Source organism: Malaya genurostris, chromosome 3 (assembly GCF_030247185.1).
Source record: "Malaya genurostris strain Urasoe2022 chromosome 3, Malgen_1.1, whole genome shotgun sequence".
In the NCBI taxonomy this organism is placed as follows: domain Eukaryota; kingdom Metazoa; phylum Arthropoda; class Insecta; order Diptera; family Culicidae; genus Malaya; species Malaya genurostris.
The window spans coordinates 223,336,689-223,353,882 of record NC_080572.1 but is presented as its reverse complement, the minus strand read 5'-3'; the positions used below and the strand labels follow the sequence as shown (position 1 = coordinate 223,353,882).

The 17,194-nt window shown below is 37.5% G+C and overlaps 1 protein-coding gene across 5 annotated transcripts in view; it reads right to left on the bottom strand.

The window, feature by feature from the left end:
* LOC131439177 (uncharacterized) overlaps positions 1–14,621 on the bottom strand; it is a 169,087-nt gene extending 154,466 nt beyond the window's left edge. For 2 of the 5 annotated variants that reach the window (XM_058609890.1, XM_058609895.1), the window contains exon 1: positions 13,973–14,621. The gene's annotated coding sequence lies outside the window, so the exon portion shown is untranslated. The remainder of the gene's footprint in view (positions 1–13,972) is intronic. The other 3 variants (XM_058609891.1, XM_058609892.1, XM_058609893.1) reach the window with 3 other exon arrangements.
* Positions 14,622–17,194: the final 2,573 nt, after the last annotated feature.

Here is a 17,194-nt window from a genome sequence, read left to right as displayed (position 1 = left end):
TTGATTGTATGCAGCTTTATTTCAGCTATGGCTGCACGAATGTTGTCCTTCAAGGCTTGAATTGTCTCTGACTTGTCCACATAACACTTATCTTTGACAGCTCCCCAAATATAATTGTCTAACGGCGTCAAATCACAGCTCCGAGGAGGCCAAACGACATCCGAATTTCGACTGATAATTCGATCTTCGAAGACTTCCTCAGAGAAGATCGATCGTAGCGTTGGCTGTGTGGCACGGAGCGCCGTCTTGTTGGAACCAAATGGTGTTCAAGTATTCCTCTTCAAGTAACTGGAAGAACCAATCGCTAATCATGGCGCGGTAGCGCTCGCCATTGACCGTGGCGGCGGCTCCTGCCTCATTTTCGAAGAATAATGGCCCAATGATGCCGCCAGACCAAAATCCGCACCAAACCGTCACTCTCTGAGAATGCATCGGCTTCTCCATGATAACGTGCGGGTTTTCCGTTCTCCAGATGCGACAATTTTGCTTATTAACATACCCGCCGAGATGATTTTCAAAGTAAAACTGCACTATTTTCACGCGTTTCTCAAGCGTATACACAACCATTTTCGTTCAGCAAAAGGAAAAAACTAAGTTTCTGTCAAATCAGAAGTGACAATAAGTTTACCAATGTCGAAAAAACGCGCTAGTTAAAAAAAAGGTTGGATGGCGGACCCTGTATTAAAATCTTGCCAAAACAGTTATTATGCATTTCCCGATTCTGCATGTAGAAGGAAATTCGTTATTGTTGCCATGATTGAAAATCATGATAACAATCATGTTACGTTTTACATAATGATTATGATCATGATAATTGGTCATGGTTTTGATTAAAAGGATCCAAATCAAGAGCAATAAGTCTTCTCCCATAATTATGGTTGGAGAATACGTTATTTGTGGAATACATTTCATCAAAAACTCGCAACTTCAGTTTCTACCCGTATGTCACTTTGAACCTTCAAAGAAATGTGATAATGTGATAGATTTTGTGATAGATTCTTGGGAAGAAGGGAGAAGCAGACATTGAAAAACAAAGACTACTGGATATATGTTTACTTGATTCTGAGTAGTATTCATTCAAGTTACAAACTAAAAGTGCTTCAATCCACTGACCAACAGAGAATCGATATCATCAAGGATAATGAACGGGCACCATCAAATGAAAAATATAAAAATAATCACCTGAATATTTTATATAGGATGATTCTTCCAACAAATTTTTGAAAAAAAGTTAGTTACAAAAGTACCTTATGATAAAAAAAGAACCGGAATGTTCATTTTAAAATTCCCGCGCTTGTCCAATCGGTAAACTTTTATTCTCTCAACGTTGGCAGGCGTTCGAAGGCGAGCCGTTGTTCTAAATTTTCATCCATTATAAAAATCGCCACACGAAAATTTTTCAACTTCTTTGTATAGACGCCAAACAAAAACCAATCGTACGATATGCGTCAAAATTGACAGAATGTGTATAAAAGTGTTGCCAACGTTGAGAGAATAAAAGTTTACCGATTGGACAAGCACGGGAATTTTAAAATGAAAATTCCGGTTCTTTTTTGATCATAAGGTATTCGACAGATATGGTTTTGTTCTCAGAAGTTGTGTTCTCACGCAGTTCGATGGAGTATATTCTTGAATAAAAATTTAAGCCCGAAACAATTAACATATTACTTTAAGCGTCGTTCTTTTAAACAGCAAAATGTTAATAACAAATCAAAAGGATTCTGATTGATTGAATCGACATTAATCTGCAAAAGATATTTGTCATGTGATTTTCACTGTTTGCTTCTCAAAGGTATAGCATTTAAATAATAAGTTGAAGTAAAAAAAATTAAAAACCTGTTTTAACCCACCTAGTGGTGTAATGAAGCCTTTCTCAAACAGACTATCATATATTATACTGTGGTATTCTTCATAATAATCTTCCTGGATACTCAAATGAATAGTCGGAATCAATTTGTTTGGTCGTCCACTGATAATAGCTACCGATTGGAGTAGTGTTGATCCAGGGTACAATTTTTTTTACGTCTGGGAGACCGGAACTAGTAGGCCGAACGGCCGATTCGCAGAGTAGCTCTTCTGATAAGGCTATTATGCACAGTGGCGACATCTATAATGATTTTGGTGGAGCATCAGGTCACCAATGTACCGACGTAATTTTAGGTGTTTCTGTGTTGTCGTTTATGCAGGAGCACGTTTTTTCTTTTTTCGACACAGGTGAGTAAATTTCTATTTTTGTAAAGTAATACGTGTAACATGGATCAATTTATATTTGATTTCCAAAAACATGGTACCAATGCAATGGAGAGGGTATTCAAAACTTTACAAAATGTCACATCGTTTTTAAGTATAACCTTACTTTTATTTTATTAATCGTGATTGTTTTCGAAAACATTCATTGGGGCAGGTTGGCCGAGTTGTAATTTTAGCTTAGAGTAAAGTGCACTTGGATGTTCGTGAAATGTTACCCTTTTTTTGGACGAAATTGGATTGTATGTTTATATTGATTATTATAAGGAAAAATATACATGCGGAATACGTTATGGAAATAAATCAAAATCATTGACAAATACACATGGATTAATGAGTCTCGAGACTAAAGCAGAGATGGCGCTCGTAGTAAACCAGTAACCACTTCTTTCTAGAGTACTAACCTTTGCTTGAAACGGGTCAAAATTTTAAGTCGATCCGACCAGAAACAGCTGAGTTATCGAGGTTGGAGTAAAGTCGTTTTGTGGTTTGTTTAAAAAATGGAAAAAACCGAGTTTCGTTTTTGATAAAACACTGTTTTTGCCTTTCTCATGTAGAAAGGTTATGCAATCCATGTGAAAACCGACTTTTGAACCGAGGCCCGGAGGGCCGAGTGTCATATACCATTCGACTCAGTTCGTCGAGTACGCAAAATGTCTGTGTGTGTATGTGTGTGTGTATGTAACGTTTTTTTGCACTAACTTTTCTCGGAGATGACTGAACCGATTTTCACAAACTTAGATTCAAATGATGATGATGGTCCCACCTCATACCCCTACAAAGGTGTGAGCAGAACGAGTTATCTAAATGATAATTAATATTTTTGCACATATCTTAACCAGTAAACAAAAGAAAACGATCTGATTAATCTAGCAGGTATAGATTCTTCTTCAAAAGAACGACTGACCACAAAATAACATTCAAATATCTCGGATTTACTATCCAGGGTTAATCAAGAAAATTTCCAACCCGGGAAGATCCTTGATCACATCAGGAATCGAACCCGATATCTTTACCAGTATCAGACAGTAATTCACCTGGCCCTTCCCGCCGGACCAGTTCATCGCTACACACATCAGCTACGATGGAGTAACGAGACTGCGGATGAGCAGAGCCAAGCCCAATTCCATCAACAACTGTCGATCCCAATTAGTTTCCCGAATCTATTCCTTAAATAATTATCCAACCTTGCGATCAAGGTCAAGAGCAAACTTAACACACTGAATGCTAAGGCTCTTCGGCCAGTCCTGTTCGCTTTCCAAATAGTCACTACCTGCTTCGCGCGCGAGGCTCAAACGTTTGTAGACTGCTCATTATTTTTAACTCTCAAACAAACTAAAAATCCATCATCATCATACCGAACATAGTAACTTAATACGTCTCACAATAATATATATAAACAAAAAAAAATACAATCTTCGTAATACGTAAAAAAATAAAAAATCTAAAAAAATTGAACTAACTAACTAAATATTTGCTTACAAAGCGGACTTTATGTGTGAAATACATAACTTTTTGAACTCCACCAATGAGGCCGCGCGTTTGATCTCTCTTGGCATCGAATTGAAAAAACTTATTCCCTTGTACAACAATGAGTTTTGCGATCTGGCTAACAAAAAGCTTGGTGTTCTAGCATCAGACGCGTTTCTAGTATTGTACCTATGCAAATCAGTTCCTCTTTCAACTCGATCACACAAATATCGAGGCAGCATGCCATTTAATATCTTGAAAATAAATACCATGGTTAAGTAGTAAATTCTCTGTTTCACTGAAAGCCATTGTAATGCGTTCAGTAGAAAATCTGAGGAGGTATATCTACTACATTTTAGAATTAATCGCATGATCTTATTTTGCAGTCGCTGTAATCTCAAGATTTGTGTGTTATTAGCAAGAAACAGAATGGATGGGCAAAAGTCAATGTGTGGTGAAATGACTGTTTTATACAAAAGAATCTTACTATGGGTCGTTAAGTCATTTTTCAAACGACATAATACACCATATTTTTTGGCAATCTTCTTGATGACGTTATTGATATGAGATTTGAATGTTAACTTTTCATCAATTATGACTCCAAGATACTTCATTTCTCTAACGCGATCAATAATTTCACCATCAATTTCCACATTGGCGTCATGACCGGTGCTGACAGAAGAAATAACCATATATTTAGTTTTCGCGACGTTTAGTTTCAGTTGCTTAAATTTTAACCATCGAACCAGCGAACTTAGATCCTCGTTTAAATGTGCAACAGCTTCATTGAAATCTCTAGCCGTAATGAACAGAACAGTATCATCAGCAAACAAATTTATATCACAGAAACGTAAGACTCGCTTCATATCATTAATATACATGATAAATAGAATAGGACCTAACACACTTCCCTGAGGCACACCAAGTGAATTGCCGAGGGAACTAGACATTACATCGTTAAAAACAGTCTTTTGAGATCTACCACATAAATAGTTTTCAAACCATTCATGTGCCATTCCCCCGATGCCAAAACGCCGCAATGTCTGCAACAATAAAGGTCTTGAAATTGTTTCAAAGGCTCTCTTCAGATCCAAGAACACAGCAAAAATACTCTCTTTGGCTTCGATTTTCTCCTTCCATTTTGCCAATACTAGGTTCAAAGCGGTTTCACAAGAGTGACCCTTACGATATCCCGATTGTTCCGGTATTAGCAAACTGTTAGAGTTCAAATAGTTAATCAGCTGATCTTTAACAACAAGTTCCAAAATTTTTTCCAGCGTGTGCAGCATGTTAATGGGACGGTACTCCTCGGCTTTATCCGTTCCAGTAACCTTGGGGATAGGAACAACCAGAGATTCTTTCCACACTTTTGGCACGTGCCCCGTGTACAACGATTCATTTACCAGATCCAGTAGATCGTGTCCGATAACATGAAAGCAATCCTGTATCACTTTTGAGTTTACATTGTCAATACCCGTCGATTTTCCCAAATTAAAACAAATATTTTTCAGTTGTTCAAAAGCGATTGGTTGAAATTCATCAAGTCTACAATAGTTATTCATCGGCTGTGTTATTTCAACAGGTTCACCTACCAATTCAATACTTTGATTGATCTGCTGAACACTATTTATGAAATAACTGTTGAACTTTTCAGATATAATTTGTTCTGTGTGTTCTTCTATACCGTCAAAAGTTATACTTTTCGATGCACTATGTGTAGGCTTGATAAGCTGTTTGAGAATTTTCCATAACTCTCTACTGTTTTGTTGATTTTGATCGATTCTCCTCTGTATGTATTCATATCTAGTCTTCTTCAGTGCCCGTGAATAAATATTTCGTGCTTGTGTATATCTACTCCAGTGACTATCATTGTTAGTTCTACAGAATCTCTTGTACTGTTTATCCCTCTCCCGTTTTAACCGTAAGAGGTCTATTGAGTACCAACTACTCGAGCTGTTCAAACTAACATACTTTTCAATTACTAATTCATTAGTACACTTTTTCAGTATGTCAGTAAGAATAGATGCCCTGTGATCCAAATTTCCAGTCAACTGTGTACAACCCAAGCTTCTTGATACAAGTCGAGATATGGTTTGCTTTGAATAGTTTTTCCAACTCTTGATTTTCACCGTATCTTCCTCATTTCTAGAGCTACTCGTTACGGAAATTGCAATTGTTTCATGATCTGAAATCTTGCAATCGGATTCCGCATTTGAATAAACACCGTCGAAATTGGAATACACGTGATCTATCAATGTTTTACTGTATCTCGAAATTCTTGTAAATTCATTCACAGTTTGCCTCAAATTGAAGAATTCTGCTAACTGTTTCAATTGATTCGAACCTTGATCACTGAGCCAATCAATATTAAAATCTCCAGTAATAATATTTAGTTTACCAAAATCGACGAAATTCTCCCACCAGTTTTCTAGAATTTCCAGAAACTGGCGGTCGCTTGAACTTGGAGAGTGGTAAACGACTCCATAATTTCCCATCTGCATGCCTCTTTCAACTGATATACCCAAGAACCAATTATTTCCAACTGCTTCGTTTGATTGAATGCTGAATTTAATTGATTCTCTGGCGTAAATTGCAACTCCACCCGTGTGCCTGGAATGGGACAAACAAAAAGCAACAGTGTAACCCGGAACACTGAACTGATCGAAAGCGTCAGAATCAACAATATGTGTCTCTGAGAGCAAAACTAATGAAGGATGTCTATCCTCTATAAGATGACGCATTGCGACATAATTAGAAGACAAACCGGCTATGTTCAAATACAAAATATCTGAATGCCTCCCATCGATTAGTTGCTATTCCATTGACATAATGTTGTTCTTTTTCGTTTCAAGCAACCTCAGATATACAGGACACTGCTTACTAAATGCTGGATGGTGAATGTCTAAATTCAATTTCCTTTCTTTGTTCATTTTCAGACAATTAACGCATTTGAATTCAGTTGAAGAACACTCAGATGTTCTATGTGCGGAATTACATTTGGAACAATTTTCACTGTTTAAACATTCGGTGCTCTTGTGACCAAACTCACCACACTTGAAACAGCGCAATACGTTGAACGACTCGAAAACCGAACACCTATCCCAGCCGACGCAAACCTTACCGGCGGCCATCAAACTAGAATAAGTATTTTTATCAACCTCAATTATAACACTGAATTTGTTATATTTGAAGCGTGGATTCTCAAAGTCAGCAACAACTTTTACATCTTCAATCGAAATTTCCTGATTTTGACTTTTCAATAGGTCAATAAATACATCAGAGGAATATCGATCACTCATCCCAACTATTTTCAGTTTAGGTTTCCCGGGCTTGGGTATAACAGCATTGTATTCAGTACCTAAATTGCTTTCAATGTTTTCTTTCACTGACTGAATATCCTCTCCTGCTGCACACTCAACAATAATCGAGCCATCTTTACCATTTTTGAAATTACTAATTTTATGTGTTCTTGGATCCAACCTACCCTTCAGAAATTGTCTCGTGTCATCACTTGTTTGCGAAGACTCAATAGGTTTAATCATAATAACCGAGCGAGTCTCACGTTTTCTGTTACTTTTCGTTCTATTTCTAGCTAATTTACCAGAAAGAACATCCGCGTATGATTTTTTATTATTTTTATCAAAAACTTCGTCATTACTATCATTATCAACATTTTTATCATGTGGTTCATCATCAGTATTAGACATAATTTTTCTTTTGCGTCTGGGATTTCCATCTGACTCCGAATGAGTCTTTCTATCTGCAACAATTTTCTTTCTCTTCATTACGACCAATTCATTATCATTGCGCTGATTATTCTTAATCACGAAACTTTTCAAATCTTCCAACTTTTTGGCCACACTGTTTTCTAAACAGGCCATTTTGCTCTCCAGAGCATCATTGGAAGATCTGATCAGTCTCTCGATTCCACTCTCTATCGCGATATTAATATGTGCCTCGATACTCTCCCGCACAGCAGCAAACGAATCAGTGATGGATTTGAATTTCTCCATCTCCTTCTTCATATTACTAATGAGCGAAAGAACATCATCCTTTGGCATCATATTAGACACCGCGGCACCTTCCAAACAATCAGCACATTTAAACAAAAGCGCCGGTGTATCTGAAACCCAACCGGCCATGGCTCTCGTAAGCCCAGTACAGCGCTGGTGATAGCCATTCTCACAAACTGAACATGTTATTCTAATATCTGATATGGTTATTTTTTCCTTACACTTCACACATTCACCCATCATTCATGCACAAACCAAACCGGCCCGACACACAGCTGGGGGAGAAATTAAAGCAAAGTGAACCATGCAAAAACAATAGACAATGCATTCAATATACCACGGTACGACGCCGCTTTGTTTGAGCGACCGCCGCACGGCGATTACTGACACAATTTACAGCACAAAATAGAAGTATTTACAAAACACTTTCTACTTATCTGTTTAAAGCACAATTAGTCACTTGCTTAGTCGAAAAAATTTTCGCAAAAAGCCACCTATTTCACACAAAATTTATCACAATTTGACTCAGCACTAAAGACGCACAAGTTACCATGTTCGCCATTCAATACAATCAAAAAATGAAAGGTCTTGTGGTCCCATACAAAATTCCTGAATATTATTTGGATCCGACTTCTGGTTCCGGAATTATGGGGTAAAATGTGCAAAAATTTGTGAAAACAAGTGCACTAACTTTTCTCAGAGATGGCTTAACCGATTTTCACAAACTTAGATTCAAATGAAAGGTCTTGAGGTCCCATACAAAATTCCTGAATATTATTTCGATCCGAATCCGGATCCGGAAATATAGGGTAAAGTGTGTTAAAAATTGTACACCATCACTGAAAATGAGGAAAAACCTTAAAAAATTTTCTAAATCGACCTCAAATCTTTTCCAATTTGATGGTTTTTATCAGTAGACGGTCAAACAAACCGATTTCGGTTATTCTTTTAAGAATCGAAGAAAATTTTTTTTTGCCTTTCTCATATAGAAAGGTTATGCAATCACTGTGAAAACCGACATTTGAACCGGGGCCCGGAGGGCCGAGTGTCATATACCATTCGACTCAGTTCGTCGAGTACGCAAAATGTTTGTGTGTGTGTTGTGTGTGTGTATGTGCGTATGTGTGTATGTAACGTTTTTTGCCCTAACTTTATTGGGTAAAATGTGCAAAAAAATGAAAATATGTGTTATAACTTTTCTCATAGATGGCGCGACCGATTTTCACAAACTTAGGTTCAAATGAAAGGTCCTGTGGTCCCATACGTAATTCCTGAATTTCATCAGGATCCGACTTCCGGATCCGGAAATATAGGGTAAAGTTTGTTAAAAATTTTATACCATCACTGAAAAGAGCGAAAAACCGAAAAAAATTTCTAAATGGACCTTAAATCTTTTCCAATTGATAGTTTTTATCAGTAGCATTCAAACAAATCTGTTTCGATTATTCTTTTAAGAATCGAAGAAAAATAATTTTGAAGAATACCACAGTATTATATATGATATTTTGATTGATATGAGAAAGGCATCATTACACCACTAGGTGGATTAAAACAGGTTTTAATGGGTAAAAACACCGTGCAAGCGAAATAATGGATTGAAAAATGTTAACCGGACTCTTGTCCATCAAAAGCAACGATTTGTCGGTGGTTCGCCGAGTTTAAACGTGGTCGTACCGACACAAATGACGCGGAACGCTCGGGTAGACCTGTGGAAGCCGTTACACCGGAAAATGTGAGTGAAGTGACAAAAATTATAATGAAAGATCGTAAAGTGAAGCTCCGTGAGATTGCTGAGATGACACAGATATCATATGGAAGTGTATTTACTATCCTTCATGAAAAATTGAGCATGAAAAAGGCAAAATAAAAAATAGCAATGAACAAAACAATGAAAACAATGGCGAAATTGAACGAATTGGGCTTTGATCTGCTTCCCCATCCCCCATACTCGCCAGATTTAGCCCCCAGTGACTACTGGCTCTTTGCTGATTTAAAAAAAAATGCTCCAGGGAAAAAGATTTGGCTCAAATGAGGAGGTCATCGCTGAAACTGAAGCTTATTTTGAAGCGAAAGATGAGTTTTTTTATAAACATGGTATTGAAAAATTGAAAAAACGTTGGAACCATTGTGTCCCCCTAAAAGGTGATTATGTTGATGAATAAAAAAAAAATTGCAAAAAAAATGTTGTTTCCATTGTTAGTCTCGGGACTTATTGATCCATGTGTTAGAAATAAGAAATTAGAATCATTGAAAGTTGGAAATTGTCGATAGAAAAGATGATTCCAATATTTTATGAATCAAATGCCATCAAAACTTTAGCATTTAGAGTTCCTGACAGGATTTATCGCAGATTGACCAAACCCCGAACAACTCGTCCATCAATATAGAATCTGCTGCAGATATAAGCCATCCTGAAAGTAACAGACCTCTTCCCAAGGAAAGTATGCAAAATTCGGAGGAAGGTCAAAGTCGCGAATCGCGACCCAAAATTTTACTAATTCTCTAATAAAATTAGCATTGGAAGAGTAAAACATGAAAATAAGCGTAAGCGCGAACGCTGGTAGAGGAAAAGGTGGAAGGGAAGCTGGAAAAGTTTTCTAATCCTGCCGAAACTAATTCCAGAATAGTGAAAAAGACTCAAAATCAGTTTTTTTCACGTACTTACATAATAAAAATGAGGCATACTAACTTTTTAACTAATGAAAACGTTTATTGATACAATTGATGTTTTTGAAATATTTTTTAAAACTCGGCCAACCAACCCCAGCTCTGGGGTTGGTTGGCCGATTTTTTGCTCCGCATTTGAATGTTAATAACTATGAGCTCGAAAGATGCATCTTCATGACAGAGCAAAACGTTTATCAAATAGTCTAATCAGAAAGAGTACAGAAATTCCGAAAGCGAAACTCGGCCAACAAGTCCCGATCTCGTCTATTTTATTTCGCCCCTTTAAGTGATGGTATAAAATTTTTAACACGCTATTCTATAATTCCGGAGCCGAAAGTCAGATCCAAAGGAAATCCAGAAGTTTTGTAATACCATAATAGCTAGATTCATTTGAACCTAAGTTTGTACAAATCGGAAATTTCATGTACTCCCCCATAGCACCATAGCTTTTTAACACTCAAACGCTCGGGTAAGGATTTTCATCGATTTTTTTTTAAATCATAACTCTTGATACCGTCGACAAATTTTCATGCGTCCAGTGTCAAAAAAACAGATTTTCTTCTAGTCCATGCTGACTCATACGGAACGGCAGCGGTCCAAAAACACCGGAGTTATTCCAGATCGCGTTGGGGTATGTCTGCTCTGCCGTTAGAAGTTTTTGATACATAAAATTTTATATAAGTATGGGATTAGTACGGAATTGTATAAAATGTGAAGGACTTACTAGAGCTCATAAAATGCAATGTTCAATTCCGGTAAATCCGGATTGTGGTCCCATAGAATTGTGCTTGAAATTTGACATGGCATTTCATCTCAGGACTTTTCACGTTGTTAAAAGAATTTCAAAACTAATTTGGGAACTCCAGTTTAGTTGATCTGCATATTTTCGAGATTTTGATGTAAATTCAAAGTACTTTCCACTTATAGCTGTTTGATCAACTACTTTTTGCCACCTTCATAACATACTTCTAACGGCAGAACAGACATACCCCAACGCGATCTGGAATAACTCCGGTGTTTTTGGACCGCTACGGTTCCGTATGAGTCAGCATGGACTAGAAGAAAATCTGATTTTTTTGACACTGGACGCATCGAAATTGATCAACGGTATCAAGAGTTATGATTTTTTGAAAAAATAAATTCGTTGAAAATCCCTACCCGAGCGTTTGAGTGTTAAGATCGAAAATTTTTGAACCTTAATCGCCGGGCAGCACCCCTTACCCATGTCCGATTTAGCTCAAATTTTACATGAGGACTTTTTTCGAACTTCTGAGAACTAGTGCTTTACGAAACTAGAGGTGGTCCCGAAATATTGGCACTCTTGTGTATATAAGAGTGGTAAAAAAACAACGTGTTTTGTCGATTACGTCACTTATACCATCATATCTCCGGAAACAGAAGTCGCAGCCATTTGATCTTCAAACTCGATCAATGGTCTGACAGTAGCTTTCAAACGAGCCTAAATTGAAAATTTTTAATACATTTCTATAGAGAAAGGCAAAAGGTCACTTACACACATACACATACAGATATTTTGCATAGCCATAGCTCGACGAACTGAGTCAAATGGTATAAGACACTCGACCTTCCGGGCCTCGGCTCAAAAGTCGGTTTTAACAGTGGTTGCATAACCTTTCTATATGAGAAATGCAAAATATGCTCATGAAAATGAAATTTTCTTACCTATTAGTCTGTTATTCCGGAACCGGGAATCGTATCCGGATGAAATTTGGTAGGGTTATATGGGCTTGTAACAGCTTTCATTTAAAGATTTGATGAGCGGACTCTGAACCGACAGACGGATCCAGATGGGATTCAATAGCATACTATGAGACTATGAGGCCTTTGATTTGAATCTTAGTTGAAAAAATCGGTCTAGCTATCTCTAAGAAAATTGCGCGATAAAAATATTTCCGAAAAGTGCTCACACGTACATACATACACATTTACACACACACAGACATTTTCCGATCTCGTTGAACTATGTCTAATAGTACATAACACTATAAATTTCCGAGGCTCCGTTTGAAAGTTAAAATGGAAACTACGAGTCAACGAATCTGTTAATTATTGAGAAAAAGAATATAATTTTTTCGGGGAATTTCAAGCAAATCGGAATCGAACGAATACTAAAACGAGTGTAAATATCAAACTAATTACTTTGTGTACCGAAATAAATTATAAATCAAACTGCTAGATGATCATTTACCTGAATGAACTAAATGTCACAAACCTACTCCTCCCAGCTATTCCTATTTTTTCCTACTTGACTTCTCAATTTACATTTTGCGTGTTTGCAGAACGTAAATCGTTGAATGTATTTTTCGCATGAGTGGTTTGGTTGGGGTGAAAATCACTGTGAAGTTTGTTATGACTTTAATTACTATGACACAGCAACATGTAAGTTGTGTCTCTCGTTCTCCCATGCTTGCCTGAGCACAAAAACAACTGATTTTAGTTGAAACTTATCCGATATGGAGAAACATTAAGTAGTCGTACATGTTAGAATATAAAGCAAATATAACGTAAACGCTAATGACATTTCAGTCCGTACTGGTCGCTTGTTATGATGAAACTGGAATTCAATTTCACTTCAATTATCGCTCGTCTTAAGCAATCAGCGGAGATCCATGACCGGATGCTCCGCATGGCATTTTGTACTGTTCCAAATCACTTGTTTCCCCGGATGGTGCTCGGCACGAGAAACAACGCATCCTTTCGATGCTTGCACCCATACTACAGGGGTCCGCATGACAGTGTGTGAATGCACCATTTTCCGTTCTGTCACTGTCCCAAACTTCTCTCGGCAAAAGCTCCGACTCTCCCACTGGTTCGATGGGAGCCGACACAGTCGAGACCGCCACAGAACGGACTCAGATCGGAAGCTGAAAAATTGTTGGTGGGTTCCCTCGGAAATAGATTGAATTGCTTGCGCTTGTGAACATTTATTTTTTGGTACTGGATTGATATTTGTAAATTATGGTTTTTACTTGGGGACATTTTGTAAACTCTGAGTTGTATACCTCAAACATTCTTGATTATTTTGTTTTGCACGGAAAAAAACATTCCTCCGCCCTTGGTTAATATTGTGATAGATAAAACTGGGGATGATAATGATTTCTTCATAAAAAAAATTAAACTACGTATTCTGAATGGATTCAAAATAAAAACTATTTCAAGACAATGTTTTACTATTCCGATTCGTTCTGTTTACATTCGAGATAGTTTGAACAAATCCATCAGCTACTTCAATAAATGATTATTTTCCTGAGATATGAAATCCACTAGCAGAATGTTGAAATCCATCAGCGAGCACCCATCACGCACTGTACCGAACTGTGAACTTCTGCCCTTGGTATTGGCGTTTTACAGTTCTCACTTCAACGGTATCCTGTTTTCCTGAGAAGCATCTTGGAAAATTTCTGGGCGAGTTCATGACTCTCTTCGTAATTGACTCGGCCTGAATAGCATCGCATTTTCGAGAATAAAAAAAAACCTTCAATTCACTATTTCCGTGAACGACTCTGTGAATGCTGTGCTTCTTCCTTGGGCCATCCACTATTTACCACAATTACCATCGACCATAAACCAATTCATTACACACTTCTCCGCCAGAAATGAAGATAAGTTTTACATCCTTTCCGCCACCCACTTTTTTGTACACATTCCGTCACCCAACGCGAATACATTATTAATCGTTTACACTCATATTGAGACCGATTAGCTCACATCCTACATATTTTCGGATAATTCATCATCCATCTTCTATTCCGTTGGCCTATCGCACATTTCAGTTGTCAGGACTGCGCCCACTCTTTTCTCGCATGGTATCGGTGCTTACTTGGATTGGATTTTACTTATGTTTTACTGGAAAATTTTCACTGGCATCCGCTATTCTGCATCATCATCATCGTTGACTCGATTTATTCCAACTGCCTGGCACTGAAAATCTCCACCCAAAACAGTTTTCTTTCGTTCACTCCGTGTTACTTTGGGGACGAATTTTCGTTTAGCTCACACACCGATTGAAGTGAAAACTGAATGGGCCTCATCTACGCCCGTACAAAGTCTTCGGCCAGGAAAGCAAATTCACTACACGGGGTGGAACCTTACGTCTCACCCTCTCCACCACGAACCGAACCGCACCGTTTTCCCGAGTAGCAGGGGGCTTCACGACGCGAATCGACAGCGAAATTCCGTACCCTCTAGCCTCATGAAAGGCTGTTCGACTTCTGCAAATGGTATATGGATACTCCGGTCGTGGTAGGTCCTGCAAGCAGTTTTCCCGGCGTCCGAGCGATACGTGGAAAATCCGCTCTGAGCGAGAACGATGTGTGCGATTTTCCTTCTGTTGGCAGGTACTCTCTCTCTCTCTCTGCGTTCATTCATGCTTTCGGGCAGTAGCGTAGACGAGTACTTGTGTGTGTGTGGGCGAACAAAAACGTGTTGGGCGGGAAAATTTGACAATCAGATGGTTGTAATGGGTACTAAAAGTTATGGTGAAACGAGACACAGCACATGCCGGAATTGGATGCGCTGTGTTAATTTAGATTTAGCACAATATTCAAAACATGGCCGTAAAAATACACTGGAAGACTTTATGACTCGATAAATACTATGATGTGGTCAAATTCTCAAGCACTTCATTTAGGCGCGGAGAACAAGTATTATATTATATTTCAAGAATAACTAAACTCAACTTTCCTTAACGGTTAAAGGCAGTACATTTAAGACGCAAGGTTTTTAAAATTTTCCCGTTTCAAATTTGATTTTATATAAAACGATGATGAACCTTGAAAACTTCATCTTGTATCGTTGAAAGTTAGTTGGGAATAATCTGTGAACTTATCGGAATGATTCATTGAGTTTACCACTTGAGTTATATTTTGATGACTGAAAATTTCACCGCTTGGAGTTTCATACCTCTACTTGTTCATCGAATAGCTCGACTGTATCATAAATTTACCGTGATGAAGTCTAGTTTTTGACGTGAATACGTCGTACTTTATTATGGTACGCCTTTTCAAAATTCACTCCCTACAATAATGGGTAGAATACAACAAGATAATTTTTTCCTTATCATCGAAAATATGGTCAGCAATTTATGATAAAATTTTCAGTAGTATGAGTCAACCACAAATAACTCAAAATTGAAGTTTTCTAAAATGTTTGGTATGAACGAGCATTAAGGAGAAATTTAGTGCCAAAATAAGGCGCGTACAATTTCAACCACTTGAATTGAACGAATCATCGCAAAAAGTGTATCGTGCAAAACCGACAAATAGAAGTACGGAATACTTGCAGTGATTGAGTACAGTGGGTTTACGACATGTTTTGTTTGCTCGTAAAACAGACACTAACTGTTCCAATAATCAGTAGAGTTAGAAGAGTCACCATGTTAATTTACCGACTACTCGACTTAAAACTTCAAATTCACGCAAACTTCAAACAATGAATGTGGATAAAATCGAGCACAATATCTCTGCTTCGACTCCAAGAAGCAATACTGCCTAAAAAGTTTCTCGGAAATTGTTCAATATTGCTGTTAAAGCGACGTATAGAGGTCGAGATCTCAGAGATGGCTGGGCCGATTTTGATCAAACTAAGAGCAAATGAAAGGTCTCTCCGATGCCCTGAACTCTACTGAATGGTTTGAAGATCGGATGTTTGGTTTTTGAGTTTTATGTCAGAATTTTCACAATTAACAGTTAACCTTGGAAGTAGAATATGTTTTGCCTTTCTCATATAGAAATGTTATGCTATCACTGTAAAAACCAACTTTTGAACCAAGGGCTGGAGGGCCGAGTGTCATATACTATTCGACTCAGTTCGTCGAGTACGCAAAATGTCTGTGTGTGTATGTAACGTTTTTTTGCACTAAATTTTCTCGGAGATGGCTGAACAGATTTTCACAAGCTTAGATTCAAATGAAAGGACTTATAATCTCATACAAAATTCCTGAGTATTATCTGGACCCGAATTCCGGAGTTATGGGGTAAAATGTGCAAAAAAATGAAAATAAGTGTTCTAACTTTTCTCATAGATGGCGCGATCGATTTTCACAAACTTAGATTCAAATGAAAGGTCCTGTAGTCCCATACGTAATTCCTGAATTTCATCCGTATCCGACTTCTGGATCCGGAAATATGGGGTAAAGTGTGTTAAAAATTTTATACCATCACTGAAAAGGGCGAAAACCCGCAAAAAATCAGTAGACGGTGAAACGAACCGATTTCTGTTATTCTTTTAAGTATCGATGAAAATTATTTTGAAGAATGCCACAGTATTATATATGATAGTATGATTGATAAGAGAAAGGCATCATTACACCACCAGGTGGATTAAAACAGATTTTAAGCTTAGATTCTGCACGGTATTAGTCTTACGCGCTTGATGATAAAGCAATGTTTCGGGGCAAAGTGAAACACGATTTTCAACACTGTTTTATGCAATTGTTTCTTAGCACCTATAAGACTATGCACAGCACCCTTTTTCATGACGTTTGGATGTTAGCACGGTTAAACGCTCAAACATGACATATGTATTAAAAAAATGGCAGTATTTTCAAATTCAAAACAATTTCACATTTATATTGATTTATACTGCTGCAATACTTCCTGGAAGAACACAACCTCTTACACCCTGATTCCATTCAAAGAAGTTCGTCGAGATAAGCAAATTTTTTGTGTGAAAAATTATTTCATTAATTTTTCTCGGAGATGGCTTAACGGATTTCTACAAATTTAGAATCATATAAACAGTCCTGTGCTCCTATATAAAGTTTCTGAATTTCATTT